General features: G+C 40.0%; 1 protein-coding gene and 1 pseudogene across 4 annotated transcripts in view; one reads left to right on the forward strand and one right to left on the reverse strand.

Moving 5' to 3' along the window:
* Positions 1-17,769, forward strand: part of NR3C2 (nuclear receptor subfamily 3 group C member 2) — a 436,667-nt gene that overhangs the window by 130,705 nt on the left and 288,193 nt on the right. The gene's annotated exons all lie outside the window — the stretch shown is intronic.
* Positions 9,079-10,321, reverse strand: LOC138422804 (ubiquitin-conjugating enzyme E2 variant 1 pseudogene; annotated as a pseudogene).

The following is a 17,769-nucleotide window of genomic DNA, read 5'->3' on the forward strand; positions in this document are numbered from 1 at the left end:
GGCTTGCCCTGCCCCAATCTGACACCTTTTCCCTTTATTTTACCTAACTCCTATAGCCATTTGAGTTTTGACCCCCGGTTTTGACATGAATAAGCCAATCCTAGATAAATCATGAAAAAGGTTTTTGTACCGTGAGCAAAGGAAAATTTATAGACAATTCCATCATATCACTATTTAAAAATAAAAACATCGAAATGATCTTTTTAAAACAACACTGTTCTAAAAATCATATTACATTTCACTCTTAGATAGCTTCTTTTTTGATTTTTAGTCTGTAAATGCATTGTTTGAACTGAAAAGATTTTTGGTAGAGCAGATGCCTTAACTTTAGAGCACAGAACCTGCTCAATTTGTCATTTACGGTTTCTTCCTTAATTAATTGGACAATACTGTAGTACAGTAAAAAGGAGTTTATACCTTAGTGTGTTTCCTTCTAAAGTAGTTACTAATACTATAAGAAACAACCTAAATTTCTAAGGGAGAGTGACTTCTGTGAGTTTCATAGTAGTTCTGCTGTTCCCCATAATGAAGAGAAGCTTTCCTTTTTGAGAGCAAGTCCTCTTCCTAAAAGTAGCAGTAACAGTGGAGTCATATTGGTGCTCACTTTGTGCCCATGTACATTACGTACAAAGATACTGTATTTAATTTGATTTAGATATTGTCTTTAATCCTCATAGTATCTCGATGATGGAGAAGGAAATAGCAACCCACTCCAGTACTCTTGCGTCTCAATGACGTCAGTTCTTATATTATCCCAACCCTAAAGATGGGGGACAAATGAGAGAAGGAAAGTTCAGAAAATGTATAGCTGGTCACAAAGCTGATTAGAAATCCAAGATACACATCCAGGTTTTCTGTCTTTGTGAGCATTGAACCACCATGATGTTTTTCAAAATTGACAAGAGAGACACCCTTCCTTTGGCTCCTCTCCCACCAAAAACAAACAGAAGGTGAATTCCCCCGTTGTGTGCTGAAATCCTTGCATCATAAGTGTATTCATGAAAATACTGATTATTTTCGGCCTGAAATGTTAACTTGATGTTGGAAATGTGCCATGTATGTCTTGTCTGAAAGAGCATTTTTAACATTGATTTTCCTTTGCATTGTTTAAAACAGAGGTAGCAAACAAACATATGCCAGTACTGAAACCAAAGCTTTTCCGATCAAATTAAATTCTTTATGAAAATGGATAAATTATATTTAGACTTGTTATCAATAGCAAATCCTAAATCTTAAATACCTTTGAAAATTCACATAAGTTTATATAAAACCTTAATTAAAAGACCTTTCTTCTTAATGTTTCTACTTTACCGTGTACTGCTTAAACAATCACTTAACCAAACCAGCAAACTAACCACTAAACTATAATTTCTACATCCACAAGCGATACTATGAACTTTGGAGATCGTAAAAATAATCAACAGAATACCAGGTGAACCAAAAATTTAAGTTTGAGAGGAAAGAGTATCCTAATCGTGCGTGTTTATCTTGAATGGTTTTTCCGTTTTAAATGTAATATAACTGTATTATAGAAAAGAAAGAGAATATTCCCTCTTCCCAGGCCACTGAAAAAGAGGAAACAGCAGCTATTAGCATTCTGATATATTTCCTCACAGGCATTTTTCCTGTGTGTACGTCATAAGACTTTCACCTATTTTTTTATTTTGCCTTTGTTTCCCATGGTGTTTTACAACACTTCTTGGCATAATTACTGTAGTAGTAGTTGGGTTAGTCGCTCAGTCATGTCCGGCTCTTTGTGACTCCATGGACTCTAGCCCGCCAGGCTCCTCTGTCTGTGGGGTTCTCCAGGCAAGAATACTGGAGTGGGTAGCAATTCCCTTCTCCAGGGGATCTTCTCGACCCTGGGATGGAACCCTGGTCTCTTGCATCGCAGGCACATTCTTTGCCACCTGAGCCACTAGGAAGATCCCATAATTAGATGTACATTTGTGCCATTTAAACGGTTAAGTAAATAGAGGATTCTTCATCTGAGTCTAGGGTATAGAAGACCCTTGGACATAATTTCTTTTGATTTGTGTAGACTCCGCTCTGACAGGTTGGAGAGAGGGGCATCAGCTTGTCGCTTGCTGCTTTCTCCTCCCGGGTCCTGGCAGAGACCCTGTGGTGTTTGTGTGTGGAATCTCTCATAGTCCTGTGGAGGTCCCCCAGCTAGGGGTCCTTACGCCCTCCCCACTCAAAGGCCTGTCATGCGAACCACCATACCCCTTCAACAGCTGACGGATCTGCATCTTCACTGGGCATGGAAATCCCACCAGGTCTGCACCCTCTGGATCTTGGAGCTCTGCCCGAGTAGACCCATCAGACGACCATTTCTCCTAGCGGATCGCCCTCTCCCAGAGGCCTGCTCTGGCTTGCAGAGGTCTCCCTCCTGACCTCACTGCTCTCAGAGTCATGCACCTCTCTCCCATTACCACCCCCAGGAGCACAGAGTCTGATCCCACTGAGGAGTGCAGGATTCCGGAAGATGTAAGGAAATCCCATTTTCTGCCAGCAACAACTGCCTCTGGCTCTGAGGCAAGGGAGGGACAGAAGATGCGCTCAGGTGTTAGCCGGTCACAGTTACCTAGACCGTACTGTACTTTGCTAACCGTTCCCCTCATCGTCTTAGACAGTGGTCATCCATTATGTTTCCAGTGCGGTAAGTAACACTGCAGGGAACTTTCTGTGCATATACTTAACTTTGCTATTTGTGGTGTTTTGGGGGTTAAATCCTCAGAAGGAGCATTTCTGGTTATGAAAAAAAAAAAAAATCATGACCTTTTAAGATACTGTAAAGCCAAAAGTTTTTCCAGTGCTGGGTTTGAAAACTGAGTAGAACATTCTGAGGGTTACAGCTCTATAATGAGTAGAACAGGCGTTCAAAGTCTTTCTTCAAGGTTTTCTAAAATGATGAGTATTTGAGTAATTCTCATCCACTCACTTTCATCCAGCTGTTCCGGGAATGAATAAGAATGACCATAGCATCTTACCAGTGTTACAGGTCTGATTGTGTCCTGCTAAAACCCACATGTTGAAGCCTTAACCCCGCAGCACATCACAATGTGACTTTACATGGAAATAGTCACCACAGATGTAATTAGTTAAGGTGGAGTAGGGTGGACCCTCTAATCCAATGTGACTAGCATCCTTATATCCTGGGGTAATTGAGACATAGACTCTCACAGGAAAATGCCATGTGAGGATGGAGGCAGAAATCAGAGTGATAGAAAAGGGGCCAGGAACACTTGAGATAGTCAGTAATTAGCTGAGATCAGGCCAGAAGCTGGGACTGATTCCCTTCTGTGGCCCTGATGAAAGCTTGCTCTTATTTTTATATCCTTCAGAACTGTGAAACAGTAAAGTTGTGTTGTTTAAGGCAGACCAGTTCATGGTTCCTGTTACAACATCCCTAGCAAACTAATACACCTGTTCAAGAATGTTTTACCTCTGTTTGATAACCATAGGTCATTTTTTCTCCTTTTAAGTTGGTCGTACCTGTTCTTTGTCATCTAGGACAAATTATGGCCACATCAATGATGAAGTTTCTAAAGTTTCTTTTTGTTGTACTATCCTCCCTTTATGTCTATTCTGTTACTATTCTTGAAGGATGCTTTAAGCACGTTTTTCTGTGCTTTGGGCTCCCCCCCCCCCCAAAAAAAAAACAAACACAAAACTCTCATTTTAGCCATAAATGTCTCTAGTAATCTTCATCATTTTCCTGAAGGCTTGTATGATCACTGTGTTCAGACCAATCATGGCATTGCATGACTTCCAGGTTTTGCAAACACATGTTACTGTTTTGTGTATTCTTCTGTTTCCACGTCACAATTTCTGTTTTCTAATGATCAAGCCAGAGTGCCAGGTGAAACCACATTTAGAATTCTTTTGATGTTTAAAGCAGACAATCAAAAGTAGAAGCCAATCACTGCTTTGTAGGCAGTTTTTCAAAGCTAGTTTCAAAGACAGCTGCCTGGGCGTCTTCAAATCAGTTCTGAAGTCATTCCTTCCAGCTCTTTGACTCCTTTGGCCCATTCCTAGGAGTGGGTCAGTGGGCGGGGACCCGGGACAGTCTGTTCTTGTAGCAAAAATACCGGTTTCACTTTAAAACAACTCTTATATGAATACTGCCTTGCTTGTCCTTATTTTATATCAGCAGGGGTTAGGTTTGACTACGCACACAAAAATAGCAGTATAAATAAGGTTGCTTTCATGTAAAAGAATCTCGGGGGTGGCCGTCTGGAGAGATCATGTTGGTTGTACTTGGTTATCGAAGACTTGTGGTCCTCCCAACGCTTCCTTCTACCACTAGGGAGAGTTTAAGGAGCTCCATGAGCAGCTCAGCTAGTATCTCATTGGCCACAACTTACTCACATGGTCACATCGGCTGCAGAAGAGACTGGAAAGTCGAGTCCTTTGGGAAGCAACAGTGTGCCCAAGCTAAACTCAGAGTTATTTTACTAAGATGGGAGACCAGATATCAGATATCCATTGGTGGTGCAAAACACCAACCTTTGTAGCTGTTTACAGCCTAGAATGGTTTTGTTAAACCCTGGGATTTATTTTTTTGCAAGCAATAGACAAAAGTCATATGAAAAAATAAATTTCTATAAATTTTAGTTGGATTCTTATGTCCAGTAAATAAGACAACACAAAATACCAAGAAGGAAGCTCTGTGTGGTGGGGGGAGGGGGGGAGAAACCCACATACAAAACAAACTCTTAATTTGGAAAAGATTTAAAACTTCCTCTGAAACTGAATAAAATCAGTGTTCCATGAAGGCACACCACCATCTCCCATGACTGTCTCAATGTTCCGCTTTGAGACACCGGCAGCCCCATGTGAGAAGCAAGGCTTTAAGGTCAGGTAGCAACTTACTATAGAGGTGTGATGTTTTCACTGAGGTCAAACGCCAGACATTAGTGTACTGAGAACAGTCTGCTGACCATTTTTTAAAATGTTATAAAATTATGTCTTTTTAGATTTTATTTATTTTATTATTTTTCATAATATCGATCACTGTCTATTGTCATTGCTGTTTGAATGATCTTCCCTATGTTAATGTAAGCCGTATATGCAGTGTATACTGCTGTACCCCAGTCTGCTGGTCATTTTAATATAGGGCATTTTGACAAAATTCAGCAAAGCAAACAAATCTTTCAGTGATAGCTACTGCTAACAAGTATTTGTGTATAGTCTTCCAAGCTTGATAAATGGGGAGGTGTGTGTATATTCATATAGGGGAGTATATTCATTTTTTGTAAGAAAAAAAAGACTTTTCCGGTGGAATCCTGCCTTAAAAGTTGTAATTATTTAAATAATAAAGCATTTTAAAAAGTAGCCTTCTAAGAGATTGAATTAATTTACTTTACCAGTGGCAGTAGGCATTATAAATATTGTAATCTTGGGCAAAAGAAAAAGTGTTTTTATTTGTGGTTTTTTCCTTGCTGTGATTATCTATTTACCTAGATTTATTAAGCGTCTTTCCCCTTCCTTCCTTTTCTGCCTTCCTCTCTCCTCACCCCTCCCCTCCTTCCCTTTTCTCTCTCTGCAGAGTTTTGTTGAGATCTAATCTCCATATCATACGATTTGCCTATTTAAGGTATATAATTCAGTGTTTCTTAGTCTGTTCACAGACATCATCACAACGTTTCTTTTTATAATTTTTTTAACCTTTGTGTTTCTTGTTCAATCTGATATGAAAGAGTCTGGAATTTAATTATCACAATATGTTGCATTTTTACTATTTTCAAGTTCGTAAGTTGTCGATATTTTTAAAGTGTATTTTTTTCTAAAATATAATAGCTGTCAACCTTCATGATTCCTGGTTTTAGTGACAGATTTGCAAAGTTCTTTCTAACCCCAAGTTCATAGAACAGTTCTCTTAAATTTTCTCTGACACTTCTATAAATCATCGAGCTTTCAGGTTTGTTTTTTTTTTTTTAAGCAACTAATGTGTGAAGCAGAAATTCTTACCCCAGCTCTCCTCCCTCATGAAATGGAGCTATGAGGAAGAATGGATGAGCCCCAAGGGAAGAGTTGACAGTTGAACTTATTACTTAGTAATAAAAGATGGTATTTCATATGTGACAAGGTCAGATGTCCTCTGTGAGGTGTCATGCTTCATTTTCTCACACCCTTTGTTCACTTGGGTGTGGGATATCAAAATACACAGATGATACACATTTAGTTTATAAACATTATTATCTACAGTATAGATATTACTATATTTAAAATAGAGGTGTTACTGAATCTAATATACAGATGGTAGTATATCTAATACAGAGCTATTATTATGTCTCCTTGCAAGTCACTATTCCTCTTTTACTAGAAAACCTTTTGCCTTCTTTTGTTCTAAAATCAAAGTGTATCTCTGTGTTTATGATAAAGGCAGTTTTTCATTGGGTTCATAGGACTTTTGCTGACTGTGGGAGAAAGCTTAGGTTTAAACTGTTGCTTAGAAAGCTTGTAGAAATGTCCTTTATGTAACTTCCATCCTGGACTTGCCTCTAATAGGCATATGTTTTCTAATTGTCGTGTGTGTATTTGTTGAATGAGAGAATTCCCTTGGATCTTAAATGTAACATTCCCAGTGGAAACAGGCTACCATCTCCATGCTGCCCCCTCTTGTCAATGTTTGTTGTTGACTTAGGGGACTTTAAACCCTTATTCAACTGATTTCTTTCCATGTATGGGACAGTCTCTTTTTCAATCATTTGTTGTTGTCTTCTAACCCATCCTTTTTCCTGTAAGAAGAAAATTCCAAACGCTTCGAGGTATAAGTTTTGCTACTAGTAGGATGAGCTTTTATTTTCCCTTTGCACCTTTCCGAGAAATCTTATAAGGGTCAAAGGCTAAGATTAGATTTACTTCTGTTGACCAGTTTTGGAGAATATGTATATCTCATTCATATACCATGAGTGAACTTCTGAAAACAGAGTCCAGTAGGAGAATAGGAGTATCCAGGTATGTCTCACAAAGGGATGTATGTACCTAACGGTTGGAGTTTAAAAAGAAAAAGAAAAAAAGTGTGTGGCTTATTTTCAATCTTTAATTGCCAGAATCAGAGAAAGAAAAATACTATTAGTAAGGTACAAAAAGATTAAGCACAATAAAAAACTTATACTTTGTGGTCTAAGTTGGATCACCTCTGCTTGTGACACATGAGTTATTTTCTGGGATGCTGTGTAATCAGAGGGGAGGGAATGGAATCTTTGTGAAACACTGGTTTATAAGTCAGTGAAGCTTGTTATTTTATCAGGACTTAGATGGGCCGGTTGTGAATCTAAGGCTGTATTTCATAATGTTTTTGAGCTGAAGACCTCATAAATTTTGAAACCACAACTTGTCTAGTTTATCAATGCCTGTTGAGAGTGAATTTGACCTTATGCATATTGCAGGGTTAATTACTTAATATTGGCTAAGCTTTATGAAGTTGAAAAGCACGTGTAGGTGCTCAGAGGCATACTATGATCGTTTTTTTCCATTCTTCGGAGAGGTTAACCTTAGAAACTCTCAGCTGAATTTCCAATTCAGTCACGCATTTCCTAAACTCACCCTCAAACCAGTATTGTAGAAATGTTTACATTGTTGAAACACAGGCTTCCTGGATAGTCAAAAATAGGTAAGAGGGACTTCTCTAGCGGTCCTGTGGTTGAGAATCTGCCTTCCAGTGCAGGGGATACGGGTTCAATCCCTGGTTGGGGAACTAAGGTCCCACATGCCGTGGGGGCAACTAAGACCCAATGCAGCCAAGTAAATAAATTTTAAACATTTAAAAAAAGATGCTCAGTGGCCAGGTATATAAACGTAACAGGTGATCCCAGAGTGAAAATCTGTGACTTAGGTTTCAAGGGTTCAGTTCAGTTCAGTTCAGTCACTCAGTCGTGTCCGACTCTTTGTGACCCCATGAATCGCAGCACGCCAGGCCTCCCTGTCCATCACCAACTCCTGGAGTTCACTCAAACACGTCCATCGAGTCAGTGATGCCATCCAGCCATCTCATCCTCTGTTGTCCCCTTCTCCTCCTGCCCCCAATCCCTCCCAGCATCAGAGTCTTTTCCAATGAGTCAACTCTTCGCATGAGGTGGCCAGAGTACTGGAGTTTCAGCTTTAGCATCATTCCTTCCAAAGAACAAGTGCTGCTAACAGTTAAATAAAACTTTATTCCAGTTAACAGATTCTAATTTCATAGAAGAATCACTCAATAGTTTTATCTGAATGAACTGTTGAGTTTAGAATTGGTCAGAATTCGATCCCAGTATCCACCACCTTGGCCAAGTTCCTTGAGCTTTCTCTACCTCAGTTACCTCGCATGTAAAATATAGACCATCCTACAAACTTTCGTAGCTTCTCCCGGAGTTGCTTGAGGCTGTTGTATGTAAATCTACTTGTGGTCCCACCTGGTGCAAGGTAGATGTTCAGGAAACGCCAAGTTGTCTTTCTCCCTTCTTTTTTCTTAAAAGAAGTGCCATCTCACAGAGATAATCTCTTGTGATGTCAAACTGGTATAGTGGGGAAAAGGAACTTGAAATTTTAGAAGAAAGAATCAAAAAGTATAGAATCTGTAAGCAGTGTTAATGAAAGAAATCCTAGTTGTTCTTTGAAGAACTTGGAAAATGAAGATGTCCCATTTTAGATAATTCAAATAAAATTAGGAGTTGAGACGTAAGTATATTGAAAAATAGTTGATATGGAACATACACAGCTGTGTGAAAGTCCCTCAGGCATGCCCGACTCTTTGCGACCACATGGACTGTAGTCCATGAAATTCTCCCGGCCAGAATACTGGAGTGAGTAGCCTTTCCCTTCTCCAGGGGATCTTCCCAACCCAGGGATCAAACCCAGGTCTCCCACATTGCAGACGGATTCTTTACCAGCTGAGCCGCAAGGGAAGCCCAAATACCTGTGTATATATAGATGAATATTGGTTTTCTTTTTTTTTTTTTTTTTGTTATAGCACAACTTATATATTTCAAATGGACAAAAAATTAGTATCATTTACAGTATCTTAAGATAAACTGCCTTTGAATGGGAGCTTTCTTTCCAGTACTTTGAGGTCTACAAGACGAATCTAGAAAATTTACTACTGTGGAAAATGAAGACTGCTTAAATCGAATGGGGGCAGGGGAGGACCTGTGGTTTTTCTTTTTGATTAATTGCTGTAACACTGTCCTTCAGGCGGCTGAGGAAGTTTCATATTTTCTTTAGACATCATTAGGCGCCGAAGCTCTTGCAGGACAACTTTGATGCTATACGAATTCTGCCATTTTGCTAGCACTGATATGGCTCTTGGGTCCACCACTCCATTAGAACTATTAACTCCATTCATATTAATTTTTGTTACAAATCTTACAAAGGGGGGTGCTTCTGGGTATTTAGGTCCACATTCTATTTTAAGGCTGTATATTCGGTTTTCATAAATTGTCCGAGCCCGTGGTGGCTGCCATCTTGCGTCGCTGTCGCTCAAAGGCCGGCCCCTTCTTCTGAATATTGGTTTTCTATAGTACAGAGTTTTCTAAGGGTGAATCATATTACAGTCAGTAGGGGAGGCAGAACAGAGAAGAGAGCAATGTGAGAAAAGAGAAAGGGGTAAATTTACAACACCCAAGGGTCCTTTCAGTGGAAGGGTTCTGTAGACCTGTGTCCATGGACGCTGAGAGGAAGGGCCTGGCGCCTCTCCAGTAACACAGGTCCGTACACCCTGGAGCATCATCCCTCAGTCCAGGGACCGCATTTGCCTGATGGGCCACCAGACCCCAGAAGGTGTTTGTACTTTACACCTTCATCCGATCATTCTGATGTGTAGTCTTTCGTGAATTTAAAGGTCTGCAATTTCTACGAGTATAGCGTATAAAAGGGAAGAATGGGAAAACAAATTGTATCATCAAGAAATCTGGCAGGAGCGGGTCGGAGGTTGGTGGAGAATGTGTGCCTCTCATGGATTCTGAAATAACAGAATTCATCTGGAATCCGAAAACCCAGGGTTAGAATTTACACTCCCCCATTTATCAGTCACAGGGCCTTGGATAAACTCTTGGAGCCAGCACAGAACCTGGCTCTGGGTGGCGGTGAACTTGTCGTTGGGGTCTTCCCTTTGTTAATTAAAAATTGAATATAGTTCTGCAGTGAGAACACTCTCTTTACGATTCAGACTAAAGAATACAAACTTAAGAAACTGGATAGACTGGGCAGGTAACACCTGAAAACTGAGAACCAATAGCTTCTTTGCTCTTACTGGGGTGAAGCCTTTTTCTTTTATTCTCTCTCTTTCGGTAGGTGGAAGTCTACTCTCACTCCACTTAAATTGTGCAAAATTAGCCATCGTTTCTGTTTCTGTGGCAGGAAACAGAAGGAAAATGCTTGGACCTAGCTTCCAGGCCCGGTTTTGGCTCTGTACCTTTTCTCCCTGTGGATGTATGTGACCACCTTACACAGAGGAAACTGCAGAGGGGGCAGGTGGGGAGCAGGTCACAGGGATGCTGCTCTTTGCTGTAGGTTCACCTCCCCACCCACACACACACTGACTCTTGTGCCTTTAATTTCGCCTCCCTTTATTACAGCAGGAACCAGGACCTTCCATCTACAGCCCCTTCACGCCACCCCACTGTGCAGGCTTGGGTTGCTGCAGGCAAAAGAAAGAAAAGTAGAGCAGTTCATTCCCCCTGCCGCTGCCCCCTCTCTCCTCATCCCTCCAGTCCTTTCTACAGCCAGGGCAGCTCTGGCTACCAGGGGTGGAGCCTTGGCAGGAAGCCAGTTTTAAAATGAATACCCAGAGTTGATGGATCCCAATTCTGCCTTGGGTTTCCCTGATGGCTCAGACAGGAACGAATCTGCCTGCAATGCAGGAGACCTGAGTTTGATCCGTGGGTCAGGAAGATCCCTTGGAGAAAGGAATGGCAACCCACTCCAGTATTCTTGAATGGAGAATCCCATGGACAGAGGAGCCTGGTGGGCTACAGTCCAAGGGGTTGCAAAGAGCTGGACACAGTTTCTTGATGTTGCCTCTATAAAAGGACAAGCTGGGGCATAGGATTGAGGCAAGAAAGCGCAACTGCAGAGACTGAAAGCCCTCTACAAGAAGGAAGAGGCTGTAGGGGGAAGGGATGTGAAAATACTTTGCCGTTAATGGTTGGGCTCCCGTGTGTCTGTCTTGCTAAGCTGTATAGCTGTAAGCAGGTAAGGGTGTATATGTGAGGGGCCAACCCTAAGGAATGGAGAGAACAAGGTGAGGCCCAGCAGGTGCCATGGAGATGAGACCATAGAGTTTCATCCCGTTACCAAATCCTCATTATCAAGAGAAATTACCAAGAAGTAATACTAAGTTGCCAAACCCCTAGCAAAAACAACAGGTCTTATTTGACTTCTGTAACAGAGCCTGCCCACCTTGTCCCACTGACCAAGCATATTCACTCCTATCCCTTGACTCTTTCCACTCACTTCGGTAAAATCATTGGGAGGGTGTCATAGGCAGGGTCTTGGGAGCTCCAGTGTAGTGACATGTCAGCTGATTACTGACTGTGGAGAAGAACAGGCCTTCCAAAACCCATGATGATTGTATATTTGGAGGTGCTCCATGCTGCAGACATGTTTTTGCCACAGTAATAGCCCCCAGGATGGATCCCATGATACTCTAAGACAAGGGTCCCCAACCTCTGGGATCTGAGGTGGAGCTGATGTAATAATAACAGAAATGAAGTGCGCAATAAATGTAATGTGCTTGAACCATCCCGAAACCATCCCACTCCAGCTCCATGGAAAAATCGTCTTCCACAAAACCAGTCCCTGGTGCCAAGAAGTTGGGGACTGCTGCCCTAAGGGGCCCCTGGGGTGAGCTTGAAGAGGACCTGAGGATGTCCATGATTAGTGTGTTTGGTTGTTTGTTTTTAGGTTGGGATTGTACATGATTGAGCTTGAATTTGAAGATTCACAGATTTTCAACTGTTAGCTTCATATCCTTGATTTTTAAAGTATTCTTTTCTCCCATCCTGTTTTGAACTTTCAGAAATTGAGGTGTTTCTTTCAATCAGTAGAAACATGTTGCATAGGTTTCTTTCCAGATAAATCAGTGTTACCCTCTTACCATTGATAGTGACTTAGAATTGAGGAAATTTGATTTTTTTATTTATATTCTTACTTTTTAAATTTATATTCTTACCCCTGATTCTTAAAGATCATTGTCCTAATCCTACTGGCATCTTTTTCCAGTTTAAATTTCATTTCTTCCCATTATGTAGCTTCTCCTTACACAGAAAATCTAGAACTGGGATTATCAGACAAAATAATTCTTACTCAACTATGGACTTATCTTACATGGTGTATCTCTAAAGAAGTATTTAATAGGATTTAAGATCTGTTTAATTGTGTTTTATAAATATAATGTATTCTTGGTAGTATTAGTATTACTGAGCTTTTATGTCTTCTGGTCATTTTTGCCTTTGTATTAATTTACAAAGCAGATATTCATTTAGAAGAAAAATTCAAATATTTACATTTAGTTGTAAGCATTACACGCTTTCTCAGCAGTGTGGCACAATTTCCTTTCGTGAAAAGTAAATATTGTTAGTTGTGGTGAAGCCTCACTGTCCCAAAGGTTAAGTTTATCAGTCCTTGTTCTAAATGTATTGTTTAAATCTGTGTGTTATACAAGCAGTTGGGGTCAAAATCTTTCAAGCCCTAAAATAAAAAGCCTGAGAAGCTCAAGTCTCAAAGACTGACAGTTTCCATGCTAAGACAATGAAAATAATGGATGATAATAAAACACTATTACCTAGACCAACTTTAGCTGTGTGTAGCCTTCTCTTTCAGAGAAGGCGATGGCACCCCACTCCAGTACTCTTGCCTGGAAAATCCCATGGACTGAGGAGCCTGGTAGGCTGCAGTCCATGGGGTCTCAAAGAGTCGGACACGACTGAGCGATTTCACTTTCACTTTCATGCATTGGAGAAGGAAATGGCAACCCACTCCAGTGTTCTTGCCTGGAGAATCCCAGGGACGGGGGAGCCTGGTGGGCTGCCATCTATGGGGTCGCACAGAGTCGGACACGACTGAAGTGACTTAGCAGCAGCAGCCTTCTCTTTAGTTCTTTTCCTTAAAGAACACATTCAGTTTGCAATCCTAACACTGGCAAGCTTGAGGCTTTATCTAAAACTTATAAAGATGCTTTGAAAAATACATAGTTTTAGAAATGAAACGTATATAGTTATTATCACAATCTGAATTCAGTGATCTTTCTATTTGGAGTTTATGTCTAACCTTGATTGTAACTTAGAGATTAAGTGTATTTTGGAGGATCAAACTAATCCATCCATAGACTTGTTAATAGTGCTATGATTCATGGAACAAGAGGAAAATAAAGCTTACAGCATCTGAATCGATGCAGCTAAAGTACCACATGCACGTATATGTCCTACTTAACAGACAAACTAAGATCTTAGATCTTGTATTGTAAAGATCTTATATTGTGGGGATCTTGTTTTGAATATATTAAAGGAGATCAGTCGCTCACTCTGATTATTACATAATCAGGAAGCAAAAGGAAAATAAAGCTTACAGAATCTGAATCCGTGCAGCCAAAGTACCACATGCGTGTATATGTCCTACGTAACAGACAAACTAAGATCTTAGATCTTACATTGTAAGGATCTTATACTGTACGAATCTCGTTTTGAATATATTAAAGTTGCTCACTCGGATTATTACATAGGCAGGGGGAGGTGTTTTGATGACATAGTCGTTGGGGGAAGCCATTCACTACCCCCTTGCTTACTTAACAGCAGTAGGGAAATTCTGGGTTCTCTCTCCCTAATGAGTACATCTGTTTTGATCTTACCCTTTTTGTGCTATAGCGCACTTGGTAGAGGACAGTCATGTGTGTGAAATGGCCCCCTCTACCCCTGTGAGAGAGAATACCCATATTTCTTGCAGAGTTACTGTGCTTTACATGTCATAACTTCCTGATAATGACTGTAAGTCCAGTCATGTCTTTCTCAGTGATCTGTAGCACAGTGACGTGGTGTAACATCTCTGCTCTTACAGGGAAGGCAAACCGCGGGGACAGTATAGTGGAGAGAGAAAAGAGAGACGTTAGAACACACATATAGACAAAGACTGCTGTGCAATGTTAGTCAGCTTTCTTTTCTCCCACCTCCTGTGATTTGGTGGCTCATCATACCTAGTCATGGGAAGACATCAGTTACAGATGAGGCTTCCACGGTGCAGGATGGCCTGCTCAGGGTTACCAGGCTCTTTGGCAGCAGAGCCGAGAGACTTGGGTGTGAAGAAGGGCACTCCTGGTGGTGCCCCCTCCCCATGAATGTACGCTCACCCCCGTTCTCCTGGCTTAATCACAGCGGCAGACTCTGTGGTGCTTGTTTTAGGGAACTGTCTTGGTGAATGCATGGTTATACAAATGATCTAGTGATCTGAATCTTATTTTTATACTCATGACCTTACACTCTGCTCATCAAGTCACTGTACTCATTGATCCTGTAACGTGGTTCTGACTTTTTCTCTCATGCCCATGTCCGTTTTGAAATAGCATTTGGCTTTTGCCACAGAGGTTTGCCATGTATTTATTTATGTCTTTAATTTACCAGCTTGTGAACAGTTCTGAAAAAGAGAGGCTTCCATATTGTTAAGGCACGTAGAATGTTTCTTTATTCAATTAAAGAGAGCTAGTCCTTCTTAGAGGTATGCTGTCTTCTCTGGTTAATAATAGAGCATATAGGAAGATTAATGCGACTGTTATGATGCTGGTCTCACCAGCTAGTTGTCATTCTGCAGTGGGATTTATGTTTATCTTTGATAGAACCATATAGAGGTTTGAAATGAGTAATTTGTGAAATGAAAACAAATGTAGGCATTTGAAAATTATATCATGTTTAGAAAAAATCTCAGGATTGTAGACTTTCTTTTTAAAAAATGAGACATAATTTTATTTTTTCTGACTTTTCCTATAGGTCCATTATTTTTCATTTTTTTACCTTAACACTTCTCCTTCATTTGTTCATATATTTAAAACAATGCCAAAATGATTTATGATGTATATTTCAAGGAAAAATTAAAACTAAATACCATTCTCTTTAAGATCATTTTCTGGTTTCTTAATTTGTTTTTTGCTAGTTTGTGTTAATATGTTTATTATCCTTAAACCCCCCTGTGCTTTCTCTGCAACTTTATTATAACCACATTCATTGTATTTTCTTTTATTTAGCTTCTAAACTTTTCAGGGGTTACTCAAAATACATACAAAGCAACCTTGTTTAGTTATATTTAGTTGGGCTACCACAGTTACAAAGAAAACTGATAAGATGATACTGTCTCAATTTTTATAACTGGAAAATTTTGAAGTATTCTTTTTTCCACTCAGAAAAAGATCTTTCATGAAAATCCTTCTAATATATGAACTGAATTTCTAGTATCTTAGGTCAGTAAATTCCTAAGTGTTCATAAGACTATGATTTTTCTTTTAAAAATGCTGATAGAGAACATTTGACTTTTAAGTTGTACGTCAGGACTCAAAATGAACATTTTCCTAATGTGAAGTGTAGATACATCAAATTGGAGTCACATCAGTAAATAAAAAAACCTATATAATTCTAAGCATAATTATAAATTTATCCTTCTTAAATCAAAAAGAGAATTTCACAAATACCTATTGATTTTTATTTCTTAAAAATTCTAATGAACACATTTGTGTTAAATTATGCCAGTTTCTCCACTCTATCCTTTTTGTAAAAATGTGTAAGATATTTTTCTCTCATATTCCATATGAATTAGCACTTGTAATAAGTCAGTGCCTTTAGAAATTTGTGCACAGCAAATTCAAGCCACATTTACAGGACTTCCTGGTAGGGGAGCTGAGATCCCACATGCTGGGCAGCAGCTATGCCCATGCGACCGAACTGCTGAGCCTGAGGTCCAACTAGAGAATCCTGCACTGCAAGGAAAGATTCCGCATGACCCAACTGAGATCTGCTGCAACCAGATAAATAAACAAAAATAAATATTTTTTAAAAGCTACATTTACATGGATTGAAATTCCCAGAAGGTAATTTCCCCTCTTAAAGAGGTAATAAACACAATAGAAATTCAAATAATTTGAAATGTTTCAATTCAGTATAGTTTAAGAAAATTGTTATATATAGTAACTCATAGTATATATATAGATGGATAACTAAAGATAAACAAGCCAATATTATTCAGCCACACCAGAAACAACCACTAATGTTTTAAAAATTCCTTCCAGTCTCTTCTGCCTGTGTATGTGTGTTTTGTGTGTATTAACATATATATTGAATCTAATTGTAATTGAGTTTTATAAAGTCATTTTCTACTTTTTGTCCATTGCCACATCATAAGCATTTTCAATTTAAAAATATTTTTAGTGCTTGAATAAAAACTAATATAGCCTTTAGAATCTGCCTGCCAGTCCTGGAAACGCTGGTTTGATCCCTGGTTGGGAAGATCCCCTGGAGGAGGAAATGGCAACCCACTGCAGTATTCGTGCCTGGAGAATCCCGTGGACAGAGGAGCCTGGTGGGCCACAGTCCAGAGGGTCGCAGAGTTGGACGTGACTTGGCCACTGAGCCTGTAGCACACATGCATCCCATACTTAAGTTTTCACCTTTTGACCATTTAATTTCACGTTTGGTTTGTTCCGTCATATAACTTGTAAAAAGTGCACATCTGCACTTCAGTCTTTCCTGAATTCTGACACTTGAAGATAAATTCCCAAAAGGGGTCTTGCCAGATCAAAGAGTGAGAATTTTTGAAGGTATGCGTCATCAACTTGTTTTTATAAATGTAGTACAACTTACATTACCATCAGCATTACTTTTCAGAGTTCTCTGAGAGCAAAACATCCCTATAAGAGGCTGCACCAAGAATAAATATTCAGGAGCTGTTGCGGGATCTTACAACCACAAAGCATCGTTGTGAAGAAACGTTACTTACTAGTTATAGAGTAAGGGGTTCGGAGTTTTCCAGGAGAGTTTGTTTTTATCTCAGATTGTAGCTAGGTGTTGGGTAGTTGAGAATGCTGACACCCAAACGTGGTAGCTTGGGGATGATACCGCAGGTCATTCTGCACGACAGGCGGGCTTGGGCACTGTGTCAGCTCCTCAGGGTGGCCGTGGCTTCCCGTGGAGCAGACTTCACAGAGGCTGGGAGCAGGGCGCAGCCAACCCTGAGGGGACCCTGTCCGGCTTTGTAAGTAACTGGCTGATCAGAGTGAGTGAAGAGTGAGCCAGGATGTAGGAGGGGATCCAGCGCCGGCCCTAACTATTCCGGTCCTATGACATACTGCCAAAGCCATTTTGTAAAAATAAATTCTCACAGCAACTTTGATCCTGTCAAAACATTGGCTATTTAAAACTTTGACTTGTCTGAGTTATAGATAATCAAGTTTTCCACATTAAAAAGTACATCATTGTCATTTATTGTTAGGGTATTTGGAGAATGCTTGTTTTCAGTGTTAGAATTTTCCATAATAGAGATTTTGCATCCTTTTCACTGTATAAAGCACTCAAGGTATTTACCGTGTGCACTGAAGATTCTGTGTCGTTACTGGATGTTTGTTTCCTTAGTTGTGAGAATATTGTGATTTATTTTGATGTCAGAAATAGGCATAGAGGGAGTTCCCTGGCAGTCCAGTAGTTAAGACTCTGAGCTTCCACTGCAGGGAGACAGGTTCCATCCCTGATTAGAGAACTGAGATCCTACATGCCATTTGGTGTGGCCAAAAAAAGAAATAGGTACAGAATTTGCTAT

Source organism: Ovis canadensis, chromosome 17, assembly GCF_042477335.2.
Source record: "Ovis canadensis isolate MfBH-ARS-UI-01 breed Bighorn chromosome 17, ARS-UI_OviCan_v2, whole genome shotgun sequence".
NCBI classification, from domain to species: domain Eukaryota; kingdom Metazoa; phylum Chordata; class Mammalia; order Artiodactyla; family Bovidae; genus Ovis; species Ovis canadensis.